The following is a 21,028-nucleotide window of genomic DNA, read 5'->3' as shown; positions in this document are numbered from 1 at the left end:
CTGCAATGAGCCTCACTAGCAGCGTGAACGAATCATGATTCACAAAGTTAGAATCAATTACTGTTAAAATATGTTTAGTTAACTGAAAACACATTCTTCTCACACTGACACTTGATCCTAACTGCTGTAGGTTCAGGTTATTTTTGGACTGAGTGCAGACGTTAAAGTAAAGAGAAAATAAACGGGACGACTCAGGGTTTCACCGAGTCGCAGCCGACGCCGGCTCCCACTTTCCAATTACATGCAGGAAAATATAATACAGAGCAGAGATCACGAGATGGTCACACTCTGCCTCACTGTACTATGAACCCGGCCAGTGGAGGGGAGTTTAATCTATAAGGAGCATTTCAATTTTCCCACCATTAGTTTTCCGGAGATTTTAATTAAGCATAAGCCATTAATCTCCATTTTTGCCCATTCCTCTGCCGTCCCTCTTTACACTCAGTAAAACTCACTCACAGCTCAGTCAGTGCGCTGCATAAAAACCAGCATGCAGAGGATATGCAAACAAAACCCTGCGCTGCATTAGTTTCAGAGCACACATCTGATTTAGTGTCAGTATTATGGGCTGTGTGGTTTCACTGCAGTGAATCCACTACGCCACCGTGATCTGGAACAATGGAAAGCTGCACAACAGGTTCCACTGTTTCACTCTTTGATGAGACCAGACAGAAGGTTAATAATGACGCAACGCTGGACGTATGAATATGATTGTGTTTGCATATCTGGCCATGCTGTGGACGTTACTGTGGCTAACTTCACCTGTCTTTTCATCATCACTGTTTATTCAATATTTTAGCTCTTTGTGGCTTTTAATAAACCCCATTTCCCATAAGCCCTAGACATCCGTGGATTACACATCACAGCCAATAATTAAACATGAATATTTCCCATTAGGGAGATGATTTTGGTTTCCATGCTTCTGAAATACATCTAATGTTTCAGATGCTCGTTTAGTTCAAAGTAGGAGAATCCATAAAGATTCCACTGACAGCCTTCACAACCCCCTCCACCGCCTTATGTATATTAAATATGAACAAGTTCAGCGGTTAGGATCATTTTATAACCCATATGTTCCTGAGACATGAAATAAATACATGTAGATCTCATACCTTTAACTGGTTAAACATCTATACCATACTGAGAGCTGTCAATCTGATGCGCCGTAGATTAAGATTTCTTTGAGTCCTCTTAAATAAAGGAGCATCAAAGTGGTATTGATTTGTATTTTGTGCGTTCCACGGCCTCCTTCCTCGCTGTAACAACAGCAGGATGCCGTCTCGTGAATAATGCGCAGCCCGTCTCCGACCGAGCCTTCGCAATACTGATGTTTTTACCAATTATCTCACAAACTGTGATTCTCCGGTGCCGCGGTTCGGCTGGAAGTTATTAAAAAAACAAACATGAGGGGGGATGATTCAGAGGCGTTATTTTCTCATTCTGGGCCAGTAACAGAGTTTTAATATGATATTGCTCTCAATCTTGGGAGCAAATCTTCTTTCTCATAAAAAATCAATACCGTGCTTTTTTTTCCCGTCACGCTTTTAATTCTCTTTCTCTGTCGTAACCTCTCGCTGCTCCCCTACATCCTGTTGTCCTCTCTCTCATTGTGAGGACGGGGACTAATGTCCACGGCACTTCAATGGAACTACTCTCCCTCTGCGGTGTAATCACACCAGCTGACCCCTTCCTGCTATCGCCTCCTGAGTAATGGGGTCCAGCCTGAGCTCTCCGGTGACCTGTGGGGCCTCTCTCTCTCACTCTCTCTCTCTCTCTCTCTCTCTCTCTCTCTCTCTCTCTCTCTCTCTCTCTCTCTGTCTCTCTCACTCTCTCTCACTCTCTCTCGGTGGCCAATTAAAAAGCAGAGACAGCAGAGACAGCAGAGACAGCGGTGACGGCGGGCCCCCGCTGGCGCGAGTGATTGGTCGAGCCCCGGCCGGCTCCCAGCGCCTCGTTGCGAGTCGGAGGCTCGTCCGTCTCCTTTGAACCCCACCGGCTTCCCCGTGTCCAATGAATCATGTTCTCAGCGAGCGGGGGCCTCTTCCACCGAGGCAATCAAGAAATTCCACTTTATCTGCCGCCGATATCAAAGCCAGCTTTGCCGTTAAACATTAAACGGTGATTTTGAGATGACCCCGGGATAGGGCCGGGCCGTTTGGTGAGCAGATGTGATTCATTGTGTGTGTGTGTGTGTGTGAGACACGCTGGACAGTGCAATCACACAGAGGGAAACACATCCAGCCACACCTGCTCCACTGAGATTAGTTGTCATTTTACAGCATTTTCAGGGAATTTTATACGTGGAGCGATGCTCAGCAACGCGTCTTCAGATCCAACAGAGGGAGCAGCTGGCCCAGGAAGAGCACCCCCGCCCTGAGGCCTCGGCCACTTCCCCTTCCTCTTGAGGGAGCAGGGAAGGAGATGACAGGCGTGATACATTCTTATCTTCTAATAAGATTAGTTGGTCTGCAGGAAGACATAATTGACCAATTTGAATCTATATTTGTTAATTTTCTGTCGATCCACTCATACATTTATCAGCTAGTCCTTTAAGCTCAGAGTAACTCTGAGATCTAACCAGAGATCATTTGGGTTTTATTAGTCCAGGCTTGGAGATAAAGGAGATGATGCAGACAGATACATCTGTGGTAGACTTCACACGTTCACATAGAACGGGTCAAAGTACATTTGTACAGTTGATTAACATGGAATTAAACAAACTATTTAAATAATGTGAACGCTGCATGTGTTCTATACTTGAGTGAAGTGAGTCTTTATTAATGTGATGTATCAGTGTCTGTAGTCTGATGATAAATCACTGGTGAGAAAGGAAGATCATTACAAATTCTGCGATAACTTTATTATTAGTAATTTTACTTTCTGCCCAGTTCAGTTCATGTGAATGCAGAGACATAATAGTAAATACAAAGAGCTCATCTAATGCTGAGCTACTGTACAGCAAAACGCAAAAGTGAATTTCAATTCATCTCATGTGACCTTTTCTTTTTACATGCAGACAGAAAAACATTGGGAGAGAAGATCATGATATTCAATGAAAGCCCCAACGATGGAGCAGAAACACAGGTGTCTCTAAACAGGACGCCTGATTACCATAACTCGATATGATTTATGACTTATGATGCCGCTCACTGTGGTTTGGACCATGAAAGCCTTCTACAGATTGTTAGCTTTAAGGTTGCTTTTTCCTTTCCTATAAATAGATTCCACACAGAGAGGAATGTTAAAACAGAAAGGACAAAAACCTTTATGAAGAAAAGCGTCTCTAACAGACTGACCTCCAGGCTCCTGTGATGCTGTGACGAAACCTTTCAGGTGAATGACTCAGGTGTATGACTCAGGTGTATAACTCAGGTGTATGACTCAGGTGTATGACTCAGGTGTATGTCTCAGGTGTATAACTCAGGTGTATGACTCAGGTGTATGACTCAGGTGTATAACTCAGGTGTATGACTCAGGTGAATGACTCAGGTGAATGACTCAGGTGTATAACTCAGGTGAATGACTCAGATGTATGACTCAGGTGTATAACTCAGGTGTATGACTCAGGTGTATAACTCAGGTGAATGACTCAGGTGTATAACTCAGGTGAATGACTCAGGTGTATAACTCAGGTGAATGACTCAGGTGTATAACTCAGGTGAATGACTCAGGTGTATAACTCAGGTGAATGACTCAGGTGTATAACTCAGGTGAATGACTCAGGTGTATAACTCAGGTGAATGACTCAGGTGTATAACTCAGGTGAATGACTCAGGTGTATAACTCAGGTGTATGACTCAGGAACTCAGGTGTACCTCTTGGAAATGATTAGCTTCTCTCTCTTTCAGAAAACCTTCTGTGGACAAATATCGCTCTCTGTCCGCGGTGGAGCTCTCCTCTTACGCTGCGTTCACGATAAGAACGTCAAATCAAGGCTGCGTGCTCCAGGACCTACCAACAACCAGGACACACTCAGCTCAGGCTCTAAACGCTGTAGAACGCTCAATGCTGCGCACCTGTACTTTAACAAAGTAACCAAACAAAATCACTATCGATATTATTATATTATATTATTATTATAGATAAGAGCCTCTGATGGAAGAGCACATTGTGTGAAAACGGAGCAACAAACCCCATCACCAACGCAAACAACTCTCTGCTCTCTTCCTTCAAACAGGATCCATGACCTCTCTGTCCGTCACACTGCATTTACCACACACACACACACACACACACACACACACACACACACACAGCCTTTAACCACACACGTTCACGTTGATTATTTGGCCACTAGGCACACATGAATGCACATTTGCACACAAGCATTTATGAGCCACATTTGCCCCCACCGGTGCTTACAGATGTAAACACATGTACACAACACACACACACACATTCACCCGATTAAACGCGCACCCAAACGTGCGCTACATCAGCCCCCCCCCCCCCCCCCCCCCGCTTGGATCCCTCCCAGTCAATAGCAGCAAATCCCCCTCACAGCTTTTAATCAGATGGCCGACTATTGGAGCTTAGCTAATGAATGTTCTGGGATAATATAATCTCAATAATCTCTGTGAAGCCTCTAATTGAAGCATATGCTAAATGTGATGTATGACTCCATCAGGAGCCGACGTCTCCTTTTATGCGATGCCGTTAGTGACCTTGACTGGCTTAGCGTGTCGCCGTCGAGGCGAGGGTCCAATCCCGTTAAAGCCATTCAGCGGAGCTGGCACAACGCGGCCGACTGCAGCATCGGTGGAGGAGCCAAGTTGAAAATGACGACGTCTGATACCCAGACGGTACAGAGGTGTCCTCGTGTGGTGGGATAGACACAGAGGTGTCCTCGTGTGGTGGGATAGACACAGAGGTGTCCTCGTGTGGTGGGATAGACACAGAAGTGTCCTCGTGTGGTGGACACAGAGGTGTCCTCGTGTGGTGGGATAGACACAGAAGTGTCCCCGTGTGGTGGACACAGAGGTGTCCCCGTGTGGTGGACACAGAGGTGTCCTCGTGTGGTGGGATAGACACAGAGGTGTCCTCGTGTGGTGGACACAGAGGTGTCCCCGTGTGGTGGGATAGACACAGAGGTGTCCTCGTGTGGTGGACACAGAGGTGTCCCCGTGTGGTGGGATAGACACAGAGGTGTCCTCGTGTGGTGGACACAGAGGTGTCCTCGTGTGGTGGGATAGACACAGAGGTGTCCTCGTGTGGTGGACACAGAGGTGTCCTCGTGTGGTGGGATAGACACAGAGGTGTCCTCGTGTGGTGGACACAGAGGTGTCCTCGTGTGGTGGGATAGACACAGAGGTGTCCTCGTGTGGTGGACACAGAGGTGTCCTCGTGTGGTGGGATAGACACAGAGGTGTCCTCGTGTGGTGGACACAGAGGTGTCCTCGTGTGGTGGGATAGACACAGAGGTGTCCTCGTGTGGTGGACACAGAGGTGTCCTCGTGTGGTGGGATAGACACAGAGGTGTCCTCGTGTGGTGGACACAGAGGTGTCCTCGTGTGGTGGACACAGAGGTGTCCTCGTGTGGTGGGATAGACACAGAGGTGTCCTCGTGTGGTGGACACAGAGGTGTCCTCGTGTGGTGGGATAGACACAGAGGTGTCCTCGTGTGGTGGACACAGAGGTGTCCTCGTGTGGTGGGATAGACACAGAGGTGTCCTTGTGTGGTGGGATAGACACAGAGGTGTCCCCGTGTGGTGGACACAGAGGTGTCCTCGTGTGGTGGGATAGACACAGAGGTGTCCTCGTGTGGTGGGATAGACACAGAGGTGTCCCCGTGTGGTGGACACAGAGGTGTCCTCGTGTGGTGGGATAGACACAGAGGTGTCCTCGTGTGGTGGGATAGACACAGAGGTGTCCCCGTGTGGTGGGATAGACACAGAGGTGTCCTCGTGTGGTGGACACAGAGGTGTCCTCGTGTGGTGGGATAGACACAGAGGTGTCCTCGTGTGGTGGACACAGAGGTGTCCTCGTGTGGTGGGATAGACACAGAGGTGTCCTCGTGTGGTGGACACAGAGGTGTCCTCGTGTGGTGGGATAGACACAGAGGTGTCCTCGTGTGGTGGACACAGAGGTGTCCTCGTGTGGTGGGATAGACACAGAGGTGTCCTTGTGTGGTGGGATAGACACAGAGGTGTCCCCGTGTGGTGGACACAGAGGTGTCCTCGTGTGGTGGGATAGACACAGAGGTGTCCTCGTGTGGTGGGATAGACACAGAGGTGTCCTCGTGTGGTGGACACAGAGGTGTCCTCGTGTGGTGGGATAGACACAGAGGTGTCCCCGTGTGGTGGACACAGAGGTGTCCTCGTGTGGTGGGATAGACACAGAGGTGTCCTCGTGTGGTGGACACAGAGGTGTCCTCGTGTGGTGGGATAGACACAGTGATTGACCTGCAATCAACTCCAACGTCACCCTCCAGTGAAATGAAGGGATTTATATAATAGCAAACTTTTATCCAAAGCAACGTACTTCATTATTTTATCCGTACATATCAGGAGGTTGAGGTGTGGAGCTCCCAGAGTCCAACTGTTAACTGTTTGTATATTTTTATATAACTGTTTAAATATTTACAATACACTTGAACCCTGTTCACAAACCTTTTCTTTTTGTACCTGCGTAATTCCTTTTTTTCTGGGTAATCTGTCTCAATATATATATATATATATATATATATATATATATATATATATATATATCACATTTTCTTATTCTAAATATTAGTGTAATAAAGAACTAGTCTCTATGACATAACCACACTGTACAAGCTTATAAACTCCTGTGAATTAAATACTTTTAAAAAGTACTGAAGGAACGAAAAGTACTTTAATGAACATAACAGAATAAATTAATGCATATTTGCGTATATTCAGTTTGTTCATCGCATTTAAACTGAGTTAATGAACAGTGTGACGCAAAAACAAAACTGCAATCTTCAAATTATGTTCCCTCAAAATGTATGTATGACGCAGCTACACAACACACTTCTATTGGAATTATAGCACGTGTTTCATGTAACTCATGTTACAACTATAACTTAGTTTGTTCAACAAAGAGCTGAATGAAGAGCGTGAAACACGTCTTAAAGTGACGCTTTGTGAATCCTGCTGACAGAATGAGTCATGCTGCTTCCTGTACAGCCTCTCTTGCTCTTTGTGTTTCCTGTTGCAATGTTAGCTAAAGCCGTGGCTGACAGGAAGTGAACTCGGACCAGAGCAGTTTTCCCTAGCAACAGAACGTCAATGAAAAGCATCATTGTTATAATAATAGCAGAATAATATAATATAATACATACATATATATATAATGGCTCTGACTACATGCTGCCCCACAACCAGCATGAAGTGTCTCTGTGCATGCGGAGTGCTGGAGACTCGTGTTTTCTATATTAAATATATATGTCTCTATATAGATGTATATTTGACATAGGAGACGTGTTCTTTAATAGTCTCCATCCGTCCGGCGCTCTCTGGTTGTGGAGCTGCTCTTCAGCTGCTCACATCTCAAGTATCTTCCTGTATTTCTTCCCTTAACTGCTTTATTATTTATAAATATTGATTGAGATCAAAAGTCTCATTCCTAATTCACCCTTTAAAGAGAGCATGTGCGCACACACACACACACACACACACACACACACACACACACGAGTATCTCCCCAGAATTTAATTTTGTGATGTTCATGTCTCCGGATTGAAAATCAGTGTTGTTGTTGTTTTCATGTTGTCAGATTCATGTGAGCAAAAGACAACTTGAGTCAATCCAGGTTGGGTTAGTTAGCCACAACGAGGGGGCAGAAGGGGGGGGGGGGTATTGGCCCTCTTTTTTGAATGTTTTCTCATGAATTAAATATGTAATCAGGAACGCAGACCCAGCCAGACTAATTTGGGAGTTTAAACTTGGCTGAAACCAGAGCCAATAAAAACAAGTAAAAATGCCTCTTCAACGAATAAATTAGCATGATTTGAGGCTCGTTGAGGGAACGTATTTATGTTCTCTCACTCCAGTCAAGTGTCTCGTTTCCTGTAACAACAAGACCGGCTGATGCACTGTGTGCTGGTGTTCAACAGAGCATGAACTAAAGCACACCCTGCTCTTAGATGGCCTGATGATCATACTTTTATTTTTAATCATTGGGATTCACAGAAACACTGATGTATATCCATGTAAAGTAATAATGATGCTGCATGAGGAGAGTCCTTGATCTGTTGCCTGTCAAATGTTCTCCTTCTAGCTCTCGTTTGGTGCTACACTGTAGTGGGCTAATCAGGGTGCTGTGACTGAACCGTACAGTACACCTGCTGTAAGAGGAGGTCAGAGGTTAAAAAGCTCCGTAGAGTTACAGAGTTGGGTCATAATATATACTCTATATTATATAATACATACTCTACTCTCTGTGTGCCTCTGGACGTGTCACTGCCTCCTGTTGGCGTCTGTGCGCTACATAACCAGTGAAGTAGGAGATCTCTCCTCGTCAGGTTCTCACATATGGAACCACGATTGCAGTGAGTGAACGGGCAGGAAGGCCGTCACGCCGTCACGCCGTCTTCCCAGATGTTCTCCGCAGAGCCGACAGACTGATTCGGCAGCCTGATGGGTTTTTAATGAGCGCATCCGGCCGTTCCGCTCCGTCCCGCTCTGAGGCGACCCGCTCCATCTGAAGGGAACGAGGCCGATGTTTGGCCGTAAAATGTATTCCAGCGGCGGACGAGCGTCTCGCTGATGGGACCGGGTGAGGCAGTGATCCGTTCCTTCCTGTGGTCGGCAAATTCTCCGCCCGCCATGCACGATGTAAAACAGGGTGAATATAAAGTAATTCATACGCAGCTATACTCTCACATCTCTCTCCACCCCTTTCTCCTCCTGATGGAGCTCTCCCCGCACCAAAGAGGACCGACTGAATAGTAAGAACCTGAATTCTGATAAAGTGGGTCAGGAAAGTAGACAATCGGTACGTTTCTGCAGCATAACCTGTTTAAGGCAGGTTGTGTGTGTGTGTGTGTGTGAGAGAGAGAGAGAGAGAGAGAGAGAGAGAGAGAGAGAGAGAGAGAGAGAGAGAGAGAGAGAAACAGAGGGGGGGGGGTGGTTAAATCTCCTTCAGTGGCAACAGTTGAAATCGATGGTGAAGGGGTTTGGATGTCAGAGCCAATGACTCGGGATGATTCAGTTCAATACGCAGATCAACGCTGCGGCTGATAATCATTGTGTTTCTCCACTAAACGTCTTTCCCAATCACCGTCAGGAGGTGGAGGAGAGGCAGGAGATTAGGTGACAGAGGAGACGTCGTGGTGCGTGGATAAGGCTTGAATAATGAATCGTGAATAATGCACCGCTCGGGCGCTCGGAGAGTTCGGCGTTCCTTAATGTTTCTTCTTCCGGCGTCTGACAGGGACCTGGATGACAAGTTTTAGACCTCACCATCACTTATGCATGACTCCAAAGTAACAATGCACCGCATTCTCAACCACAGGAAAACAGTAAACACGGCTGAATGGCAGCGTTTGTCTTTTGAGCACAGAGAAGGTGTTTGCTGCTTTGCAGTCTGCTCATTGGGGATGGCTGGAGGAACTGGGTGGTGTGAACCTTGAGACAGTTTAATCAAAGGAAAGAGAGAAGAGTATCTGTTCTGTTTGTGGGAGGTATAGTTAGGCAGACTGCAGCTTTCATACTGTAAGTCATGCACTATCATTTGTATACAACCCCTGTTGCTGGGACAGGTGATGTATTATAACGCTGCACAGAGCGTCCTCTGTCTCAACGTCTGTCGTTAATACAGTTACTTCAACCCAGACGGTGACTTATTCGTCACGTAGATTCTGTATTAACAGAAGATCAGCACCAGACTAGCTGCTCATGCTGCTGAGCATTCGTAGGAAAACGTAACAAGATCACAGAGACGTTACAAGTTATCTTATTATACACTGAGTAGAAAATCTTCCACCATCTCTTTGTATACATCGTCACCAAAGGGTTAAGAAGTGACTTTTATCCAGATGTGGAATTCCAGAAGTTAGAAAAGATTCAAAGAAAATGGTTCTGTGTTTATCTTTCAGATCTGAAAACCTCATTACTATATACTACTAATATATACTACTATATATATATATATATATATATACTACTATCATAATCTAAACATTGTAAAACGTCCACGCTGCAGCTTTCAGTGACGAGACTCACAACGGAGAAGACAAAGTGTTCTTGACCTTCCTGAATCAAAGTCCTGGTGGGAGACGGACCACTGACCGTCCAGAGAGAAGCTCATTAATGAGATGTTCTTCTACACAAGTCCACAGCTCAGTCCAGAGGAACATTCTGAAGCGGTTTAAAAGAAATAAAAACTCCTCAGCGGATTAAATTAACAGGAAATCTCTTTTCAACACACACACACACACACACACACACACACACACACACACACACACACACATCACTCTCGTCTCCCCCCCCCCCCCCCCCCATGAAGACTGAAATGTCAGCTACCTCTACGGTCCACGTGGATTAATGTACATATGGGAAACAATGGAGCGGATCCTCCTCAGCCCCCCGTCCTGCCGCTGCAGTGGGGACGCAGGAGGCTTCTCCTCAAGAAGGGGAGCACACTTTGAAGTACAAAGAGAAAGGAGAGGAAGAAGGAGAGGAAGAAGGAGTTTTGCGCCGCCTTTCATGTCGTTCCCTCCCAACTCTTTTGCCTTGAACGAGCCACTGAAGTCAGGAACGTCTCCAAGGTTTTCACCGCGACAGGATTGTCAGCGCCGCAGATTGGAACGGCGGCGGCGGTGTTGGTGGTTAGAGCTATTGTTTCATCTTTTTTATTTCACCCAGAGGCGCTCTTTCTAATGACTGCGATTTTTCTTTATGTTTTCTGTTTTTGTAGCAAATCTGTTGGATAAGAAGTCGAGAGCTCCGTTTACCAGCCGCTGGTTTATAGGTCAGCGCTGCATTGACAGCACAGCCACCTTTAATTGGAGTTTGTGTCTAACTTTATCAAAGAACAGGGAGGGCTGCTGCTGAAAGCATTACATTAATGAATAGTTTCATCCTCATGGAGAGGACTGAGAAGCATCTGTAATAATGGAGTCATTGTTTCAGCCATTTATAAAGCAATAATGTCAGACTGCATCTGGTTCCAGTGTCCACGGAGAACTGAAGACGTGTGAAACTGAAGACTGCTGATGGACTTGAGCACAACCCTGAATTACAACAAACAGCCTAAAGATGAATATGAAATAGATCAGATGACGTGTGTGAGATCAGACGTCTGGCTGTCCGTCACAATCAAAGCAATGAGGACGTTCCCTCCGGACAGCCGACCCACAGCCTCCAGAGACAGAGACCACTGGTCCTGAGGTCACAAAGAGACCCCGTCCCCTCGCGGGGCAGCAGGAGTCCTGCTGATCAGCCAGACCGACAGGCTGGATCAGCACCTCGGACAGCAACAGGTTTGTTTGACAACAAACACAAACAGCTGGTGTGATCCGCCTGCTGTCCCCACTGTGTCATGTGCACCGAAACTGAATTATGGTCGTTAATAACAAAATGTCTCGTCCACTTTATGGCAAGAAAGTAGCAAACAACATTCATACACACTAAAATGATAGCAGACATTATGTAATAGGCCATGTCAACATAGACCATTTCACCCAGTATTAAGATGTCATTAATTGTCTCTTACAAGGTGGAATAATTTGTATTGACTGAATGATAACTGAGGTCAGATTTACTGATCCCCAGACGGGAAGTTCAGATCCCAGTAGCCACCAAACGCGGCCGACGGGTCCATTGATTCCTGAACTGTCTGCTGCCTGTGAGTGCTGCTGTTTGACAGAGCGGACAAATTATGTTTGGGTTAAATAACACTTCAAATGGATTAGCATTACAGTCCTGACTGAGGGCGTTCCCCACACCGCGTCATCACATACGGGGTCTGATGGCGGTTTGTTTGTGAAGTTCAAAGAGGACAGAAGGTGTCCTCTGCTGTCCAGACTGTAAAGCCCCCCGAGGCAAATGTGTGATGTTCAGCCATATAAATACAATTGACTTGACTTGGGTTGACTGACTCTGATGACCCTACAAAGCAATATAAAAGATAACGTGAAATCGATGGTCACATCTACCGCGATGCACTGAGAGCTGATGGAAACTGTTCAGTGAAGTCCGTAGATCATCCAGAGAACAGACGTTTGAATTTATCTCTTTCAATTATGTGGGCTTCACAAACTAAATTCCATTCATCTCGACAGTTCTGATGTCAGGCAGAAACGTAGGAGATGGATAAAACCTGGACAGATAAAAACAAATACTATCTGCATCGTTAGATATCAATGGTGGCAGGAAAGGGGTCCATGTAGCATGAGAGAACATGTTACCCACTGTTTATTGTCAAGTACGGTTTGATGAAGTCTTTATTAATGATGAGCCTCGTTCAATTCATTCATATCACAACATTGTCATTTTGCAGAAAACAGGTTCATTATTTTATGGAATAATTAGATCTGTTGTGATATTGGTGGTTTGACTGAAACCTGATGGAGGCAACCTCCGGTTCTTTAAAGTGAAGTCAGAGCTTCACAAGTTAATAAAGCTGCATTCTCTCTAGTGTCCACCAGGGGGCGACTCCTCTGGCTGTATAGAAGTCTAGTCTAAAATGACTCTACTTCTCTCTTGATTTATTCCCTCAGTAAACATTGTAAACATGAGTTTATGGTCTCAATCTCTAGTTTACAGTCTTCTTCAATACAGCATGATGTTCATTTAGTACATTATGCTCTATTTAGAGTCAAACACCATAAAGAGGGGATGATTTAGGGGCGGGGCTACATAGTGATTGACAGGTCTCTACCACTTTAACCCTTTCAGAGGTTCCTAAAGATTCATAGAGTTGGTGCAACATGACGGGTTAGTCCACTCAGGCAGCAGAGCAGCAGGACTCAACGACCCACATCAGAGGTACTGTCCCTCCGTCAATCAATAATCAATTACTCCAGGTCCACACGGGACGGGAACGCCTTCCTGATCCAGCTTCAGTATACTGCTTAAAGATTTTTCACCTCCACATACAAATAAATACTGTACATAAAAACATCATGTGGGCCAATCGATGCCTGTAGATTGGCTGGTGAGCGGTTTGAAGTAAACAAACACAGAGGAGGAGGAGAAGCCTGAAGGTTGAAGGCGTTCACTCTGCTGAGCCTGGATTCTTCTGATGACCGCCTGACGACAATGACGAAAAACACTAGATTCTCATATTTCAATACGAGCCATAATAACATTTGAATACATGTTGTATGATACTATCAGTATACTATGAAATCTCATGCATTAAATGTAACATGTATTACTTATTCAGAATTGAATAATAATAATAATACGACTAAATAGACAAATAGGAACACCGTGTGCCCGACTGACAACATACCTAACATCAGAAACAGCCAACCTAAAGACACCATGAGTCATGCATGTCTGCCACTGCAGTAACATTACATGAGATGACATGATCTCACTGTCTTCACCCTCCATATGTCTGATACTTAGTGTACGCTGTGGTGCTGTACTGTAGTGCCCACTGAAGCAGCGCAGTGATGGCATTAGACCACTAATCTGTTCTAACCTGCCCGGGGACCACAGCTGAAAATGAGCTCATTAGCTAACTCTGACACATTTACATTGAGGTGGAAACTGAAATGTTGATTAATGTGCACTGTTCCTGGTTAATGAATGAATTACTACATGAATGGATGAATAATTACCAAAGAGATTCAATCGCACAATTATAAAAAGGAGAAATGGCAAAATCCTCATTTTGAGCTCCAAAATGAGGATTCTTCCTTAATACATGACTCGGTAGATCGAAGGAGGAGTTGGACATTTTGTAAAATACGCTCCTCCTCACCTTACAGAGAGTGAGGAGACACTGAATGTGCGTTAAATATAAAGGGCTCCAGACAGCAGACGGCTAGCTTAGCTTAGCACAAACACTGGAAACAAGAGGAGAACAACTAGCCGGGCTAATCTTTGCTGTGGTTTCTTGTCCTTGTCTTTGAAGCAAAGCCAACCAGCGTTAGCTAACCAGCGTTAGCTTCATCTGTAGCGCACAGACACGAGAGCGCTGTTCCTCAAAACATGTTGAACAATTTATTCAAACAATTATGAAAGCCGTGTGTTAGTTTTCAGCCACACATTGATCGGCAGCACTACTTAAAGCTGCTGTGGTTCCTCAGTCGCTGATGAGACGGATATTCTCTCAACCAGCCCGGGAAAATAAAAGCCACCATTAACCGCTGCAGGCTGACGGATGGATCGCACAGCCTCCTACACACAGCCCACAGACACAGCACTCTGTACATTTGTGAAGAACTTCAATTATGCTGCGATGGTTCCACAGCCTGACTTGAACTTTAGAAGCCTGTACACAGTTTATCTTGAAAAGCACAGCTGAGGGATGAGAGCGCGGGCCCATCTGAAAGCCCCTCTATTGTGTATCAATCGCTGAAAAGGCTGCATTTTCAATATCTGCCCATGTCCTTGCAGCGTGAAGGGCGCCGCCACATCGTATAGCACGAGTCAATCTCTAAAGAGCACGCATTTACATTTATATACACGCATTTAGCTGATGCGCTCTCCTGCGGAGTGGCTCCAGATGAAGAGCAGCGGTGGATTCCGCTCCGACCTCTGCGCCGTCAGAAGCGGGTCAAAGGTCGGCAGACGGAGCGGCTGAAGACGCCGACCGTGAACGGCGCCGCTGTGAGAGGATGTGAGTAGAGAACACAGGAAGTGGAGACATGAAAGCAAGTAAGAAAAGCCGGACGGATTCACCGGATCGCCGTGTGGACGCATCACCGGGACGGCAGAATGTTTCAGAAGCTACAGCTGCTTCCAGTCGACGCCGGTAGAAATGAAGCCACTTTTCCTTTTCATTTTGGGGAAGTCATTAAACCTGAAGCCACGCTCTCGGGAAGAGGATAAAAAAAAGGCTTAATGAAAACACAGATGCCGCCTTCTTTGAAAACAATTTCTAAGTGAAAGCGCCAGAAATATCTGCAAAACTATACAACATCGCCGAGAATAATGAAAGTGACATCTTTAAGAGGTCCTTTCTGCAGTCGTTAGCTGTGGAACGTGTCTGCTGAGGCCCATCTCCTTCAGCTGAGGGACACTAGCATATAAACTCATTTTCATACGGAGGAATGTACTTTTGCACATTTATATTAATGGTTCTAGAAGTACAGACTGGGGACCCAGCAGGGCCTTTACTTGAGCAAAATGAAAAGTGGTTTGAATTTTGATCTTGATTGCCGAGACGTTCCTGCGCTGAGAGAATGTGTAAAAATAAGAATGAATTATGGGTTTTATTCCTAGAAGCTGACAGCTTTATGTGTCTGAAACTCGACAACAAGCAGCAACAAAAGCTACATTAGAACTCATCTGCCCTCCTACTCGCCGTTGTCTAATGCTGTCTGTGGTCTCATGGAGGGATGGGCGATAATCTAATAAACATGCCAGGCGTGATGGAAGTGCACTGTGATGCATTTGTATTGAGATGCTGAGAAGATGTGAGGATTATAAAAAGGCGTTCCTCTCCAAATAGGACTTAAAAAACAAGCTTCTCTGTAAACGTCGCCGTTTGTAACGTCTGTCCCCAGCTAACGTTACAACGTTCTGTGAGGACGTCTTCACAACAGGACAGAATAGAGCAGTAAAGGGACTGTTTTTAACAGTGGATGAATACATATTTGGTGCTCAGGTGAGTGTTTGGGTGTGATTGAGTCAGAAGAAACTAAAGTGTGTGTTTGTGTGTGTTCATGCTAATGAAGGAGCGTGGCACCCGCTGCAACACTGTGGCTCATTAAGGTGATTTTGGGAGAACAATGGAGCTCTGTGACACCGATAAATGAGATGCATCTCATGTACTGTACACACACGTTGTTTTATAGAATATGTTAGTCCTGTTCTAAATGTGTGAATAGTGTTGTTCTATGTATTTCCATATCATATTCAGAGGATCAAACATTGGTCACAGTACATTGAATCTTTTTTGGACTTTGATGAAGACAAGAGAAGAACAGAAAGGATCTCTTGGTCTTTGTTAAATGCTTTTCACCAATCTTCTTTAAACTGTTTCTCGTCACAACTATTGCAGTGTGATACTAAATCACTACTGTCTCCTTTTAATACCCTGATATTGAGTTCAGCCATATCGCCCCGCCCTATTCTCCTGCATATGTACTTCACAAGAGAGGCCCTCTTTGATTTTCAGTCAAATATCCAAACACTCACTGGTTCGGGCATTAAATGTTCCCCTTCTCCTGTCATGATGGAGCACAGATGTCCGCTGACATTTACCCTAAAACGTGTCATTAGAACTCTGTGTGTCGTGTGCTCAGCTTCTTTGAAATGCTTTTAGTGCTACAGAAACGCCCAAAGTGTCTCTCACTTCATTTAAATTTATACGATGAGAATGGACAGAGTAGAGCGCGTCTACTTTCACAGGGTCCTGTTCCCAGGGTCCTATGTTCACAGGGTCCTATGTTATCAGGGTCCTATGTTATCAGGGTCCTATGTTCACAGGGTCCTATGTTATCAGGGTCCTATGTTATCAGGGTCCTGTGTTATCAGGGTCCTGTGTTATCAGGGTCTTATGTTATCAGGGTCCTGTGTTATCAGGGTCTTATGTTCCCAGGGTCCTATGTTATCAGGGTCCTATGTTATCAGGGTCCTATGTTATCAGGGTCTTATGTTCACAGGGTCCTATGTTATCAGGGTCCTATGTTATCAGGGTCCTGTGTTATCAGGGTCTTATGTTCACAGGGTCCTATGTTATCAGGGTCCTGTGTTATCAGGGTCCTATGTTATCAGGGTCCTATGTTATCAGGGTCCTATGTTATCAGGGTCCTATGTTCACAGGGTCCTATGTTATCAGGGTCCTGTGTTATCAGGGTCCTGTGTTTTCAGGGTCCTATGTTATCAGGGTCCTGTGTTATCAGGGTCCTGTGTTATCAGGGTCCTATGTTCTCAGGGTCCTATGTTCCCAGGGTCCTATGTTCTTAATGTCCTGTGTTCTTAATGTCCTGTGTTCTTAATGTCCTATGTTCTTAATGTCCTGTGTTCTTAATGTCCTGTGTTCTTAATGTCCTGTGTTCTTAATGTCCTATGTTCTTAATGTCCTGTGTTCTTAATGTCCTATGTTCTTCATGTCCTGTGTTCCCGTGGTTGTTACCCGGGTCCTGTATTGTCCAGTTTAACATTCTCTTCACACACATCAAGTAACCCTTTAAAAAGGTTTGTTGTCACAGACTCCTTTCCTCAGGGCCTCACGTTCGACACCTTGCTAGTTCCCTTTAGTTCGTTCCCTGAACAACGTCAAATGACTTGAGTAGAGCTGGGGAACATCTTCATCGGGTTCCTGCTACGTACTGTGTAGAGCTTAGGAACCAGCCCGTTCTCGTTCCCAGGTAGCTCAAAGACATTCTTATTTCAACTGAAAGGGCTATTTGTTCCTAAACACAGGACCCTGGGGAAGCACACATGTAAAACTGGGGAACTTATCAGCTTCTTCATGTTTCCATTATGTGCCATGTTAACCCTGGGAACACAGTGAAGAGTTGTCACACCCTCCAGGAGCATGTGAGTGAACCTACGGATTGAGATGGGTTTCCACTTGTTCTCCCTCTTCTCCTCCCTCCACCATGATTTGTTTGGCAGGACCTCTCTCCCACTCCGGGTCTCTACGGTGGGGTGGGGGTGAGGTGGGGTAAGGGTGGGGGTGTTAAGTGTAAATCTAAAGGCAGCAGCTCCTCCTCTCAGGATTTCTTCCGGGCCACATACAGTAGTCTCTCGACAAAGTAGCTGACAGGTAAATGTTGTGCTTACATGGTTCAGTGAATTTGTGAGAAATTGCGCCGTGCGTAGCCGGCATTCTGGGTGACTGATGGAGCAACAATATCACACACACACACACACACACACACACACACACACACACACACAGTCGAAGAGAGACACACCGAGAGAGAGAGAGAGGCAGGCGGGCAGGAAGATATGCATTAGTGACGAGAGACCACAGGAGCACGCACACACACACACTCATACACACAGATACACACACACACACTCATACACACACACACACACACACACACACACACACACACACACACACACACACACACACTCATACACACTCATACACACACGCACACACACACACTCATACACACACACACACACACACACACACACATACACACACACTCATACACACACACACACACTCATACACACACACACACACACTCACACACACACACATTCATACACACACTCATACACACTCATACACACACACTCATACACACACACACACACACACACACACACACACTCATACACACACACACACACACTCATACACACACACACACACACACTCATACACACACACACACACACACACACACACACACACACACACACTCATACACACACACACACACACACTCATACACACACACACACACACACTCATACACACACACACACACACACACTCATACACACACACACACACACACACACACACACACTCATACACACACACACACACACTCATACACACACACACACACACACTCATACACACACACACACACACACACTCATACACACACACACACACACACACGTTGGTGAGATGAAGCACAGCGCAGGTTGAAGGAAAAGTCAGATTCAGCTCGTTTCTACTATAGAATGATGGCAGCAGGAGTGGATTGTGGTTTACACACACACACACACACACACACACACACACACACACACACGGTAGAGGGAAAGGCAACATGTTGCAAAGTTATGTATGCCAAGACACAACAATTTAGCACACACACACGCACACACACACGCGCACACACACAATCCAGCATCTGCACTGCTATTTAAAAAAAACAAACTAAAATGCACAAAAAAAACCTGCGTGAATTTATGCTGACGTCTCAAGACCCACGTGTGACCCCCGATATGTATTTGCACGTGCACCGTCTTTGCACATCACATATTGACGGAAGGAACGCGTTCCTCCCGCCGCGCTTTGAGAGGAAACGGGCCAACCCGAGTCCCGTTAATTCATATCGTCAGCCCCCCCCCCCCCCCCCCCCCCCAGCTCATCGATCATGCGTCACGACTTTTTGAGCGCCGCCACACCGCAACTAACCCCACGAGCCCCGCATATGTGCGCACAGACCCGGGAGTGGGGGCTGGCTGGCTGCGCGTAAATACAAAATGTGCGCACTAGGCACAAAAAATACCGCACAGCACCGCACTCTTTGTACACCCTTTTTTACATCGAATTCCCCTCCCGCGTGGAGCACGCAAACTCACCCAGGGTGCGAACGCAGGTCCTCCCCGTGCGTCTCCTGGTGTGTGTCCGATTATCCAGAGAAAGAAACACTAAAGAGGTGGAGAGCGAACGGCAAAAAGGGCGCTAACGAACAAGTGGACGACAGCCAAGCGCCACCGACTTCCCTCCTTCTTCTCTTCACCTCTCCACCCTCCTCTCTCTCTTTCTCTCTCTCTCTCTCTCGCTCTCTCGCTCTCTCGCTCTGCTTCCCTCACTCTCCCCCTCTTCCCCGGGGCAGGTTGGGCAGTAATAATCCAGACATTGTCCTCTTCATCAGCACACAGATGGGAATGGGAGGACTCCGTTTCGCGTCGCGAGGCACGAGTTCCGAGTTTGGAGGAATGTTCTCCTCTCTGCCCGGAGACGCTGCTCTGCGTAATCCCGCCTTCAGAACCAAGTCCACGATCTGACGGAGCTCCGAGACCTGACAAGTGTTTGCTTTGAGGGAGACTGAAAAAAAGCAAACAGACGAGAACCGGAGGAATAGATTCCAGGAGGACGTGCTCTTCTCTCACTTCCTCACCGGACCCCAAAAACAGAAACCAACTCTCCCTTCAGAGGGATCCTCGCTCACCTGCGGCAGGAAGGGATGCGCGCAGGTATCCACAGTGCACCCTGCTCCTCCTCCTCCTCCTCCTCCTCTCCCTGTGTGTGTGTGTGTGTGTGTGTGTGTGTGTGTGTGTGTGTGTGTGTGTGTGTGTGTGTGTGTGTGTGTGTGTGTGTGTGTGTGTGTTTATTCCCGGTCTGCTGGGTCTCTCCGCACCACGGTCATCACTCAGTGTCAAACCCGGCGTTTTGTTTCTCCAAGTAGCTCAGAGAAGCGTCTCTTTCCACCAGCGCTCTCCGCTACTCTCCCTCTCTCCCCTCTCGCATCTCCTCAACCAACTCCGTCCATCCTCCCGGTGTGAGGCCACGCCCCCCATCCGGCAGTGATTGGCTGAAAACCGCAGAGAAGGAGGAGAGGGAGGGAGAAAATGAGGTGCGCGCTGTGATGATGCGCGCCGTGGAGATGGGGAGAGAGAGAGAGAGAGAGAGAGAGAGAGAGAGAGAGAGAAGGGTGGAGGGGTAATGAGAGGATGGAGGGAGAAAACGGAGGAAGCTAGACCTGAGATGAAACAGAGGATGAGGATGGAGAGAAAGATGAGAGAAGTGTATGAAAGAGGAGTTAAAGAGGAGGAGAGAAAAACAGTGAAAGTGCTTTATGAGTGTGTGTGTGTGTGTGTGTGTGTGTGTGTGTGTGTGTGTGTGTGTGAGGGGGGGTCTCTCTGTGTATGCCTCCATGTGTCCGCCCGCTTCTCTTTAGAACAATCTGGTGTGTGTGTGTGTGTGTGTGTGTGTGTGGGGGGGGGGGGGGGGGGGGGGGGGTTACACAAACTCACTCGGCAGGCCTGTGATTGATGGCGGCGCTCTGGGGAGTGTTTCAATATGAAGACACGTGAAGCGTTCATCAGGAGTGTGAGATGCTCGCCGGCTTTCATTTTTTTAATAGAAAAGATGTGTGAATCCGTCTGCTCGGTACCACCGTCACCTCACAACAAGACGGACCCGGGTTCCACCCCAGCATCCCGATCGGGAAGTCCTTCTGTCTGCAAGTCACAGATTTGAAGAGACAAAGTGAACTTCTGT

At 46.5% G+C, this 21,028-nt stretch overlaps 1 protein-coding gene across 1 annotated transcript in view; it reads right to left on the bottom strand.

Annotated features, from left to right (window-relative positions):
• brinp2 (bone morphogenetic protein/retinoic acid inducible neural-specific 2) overlaps nucleotides 1-20,231 on the bottom strand; it is a 168,586-nt gene extending 148,355 nt beyond the window's left edge. The window contains exon 1 of the mRNA XM_068738211.1: nucleotides 19,384-20,231. The gene's annotated coding sequence lies outside the window, so the exon portion shown is untranslated. The remainder of the gene's footprint in view (nucleotides 1-19,383) is intronic.
• Nucleotides 20,232-21,028: the final 797 nt, after the last annotated feature.

The sequence above is a fragment of the Cebidichthys violaceus genome, unplaced genomic scaffold, assembly GCF_023349555.1.
Source record: "Cebidichthys violaceus isolate CVI_PGR_0920_01 unplaced genomic scaffold, fCebVio1.0.p SCAF_8, whole genome shotgun sequence".
Lineage (NCBI taxonomy): Eukaryota > Metazoa > Chordata > Actinopteri > Perciformes > Stichaeidae > Cebidichthys > Cebidichthys violaceus.
The sequence above is the reverse complement of the archived record's forward strand: the minus strand, read 5'-3'. Positions and strand labels throughout refer to the sequence as shown.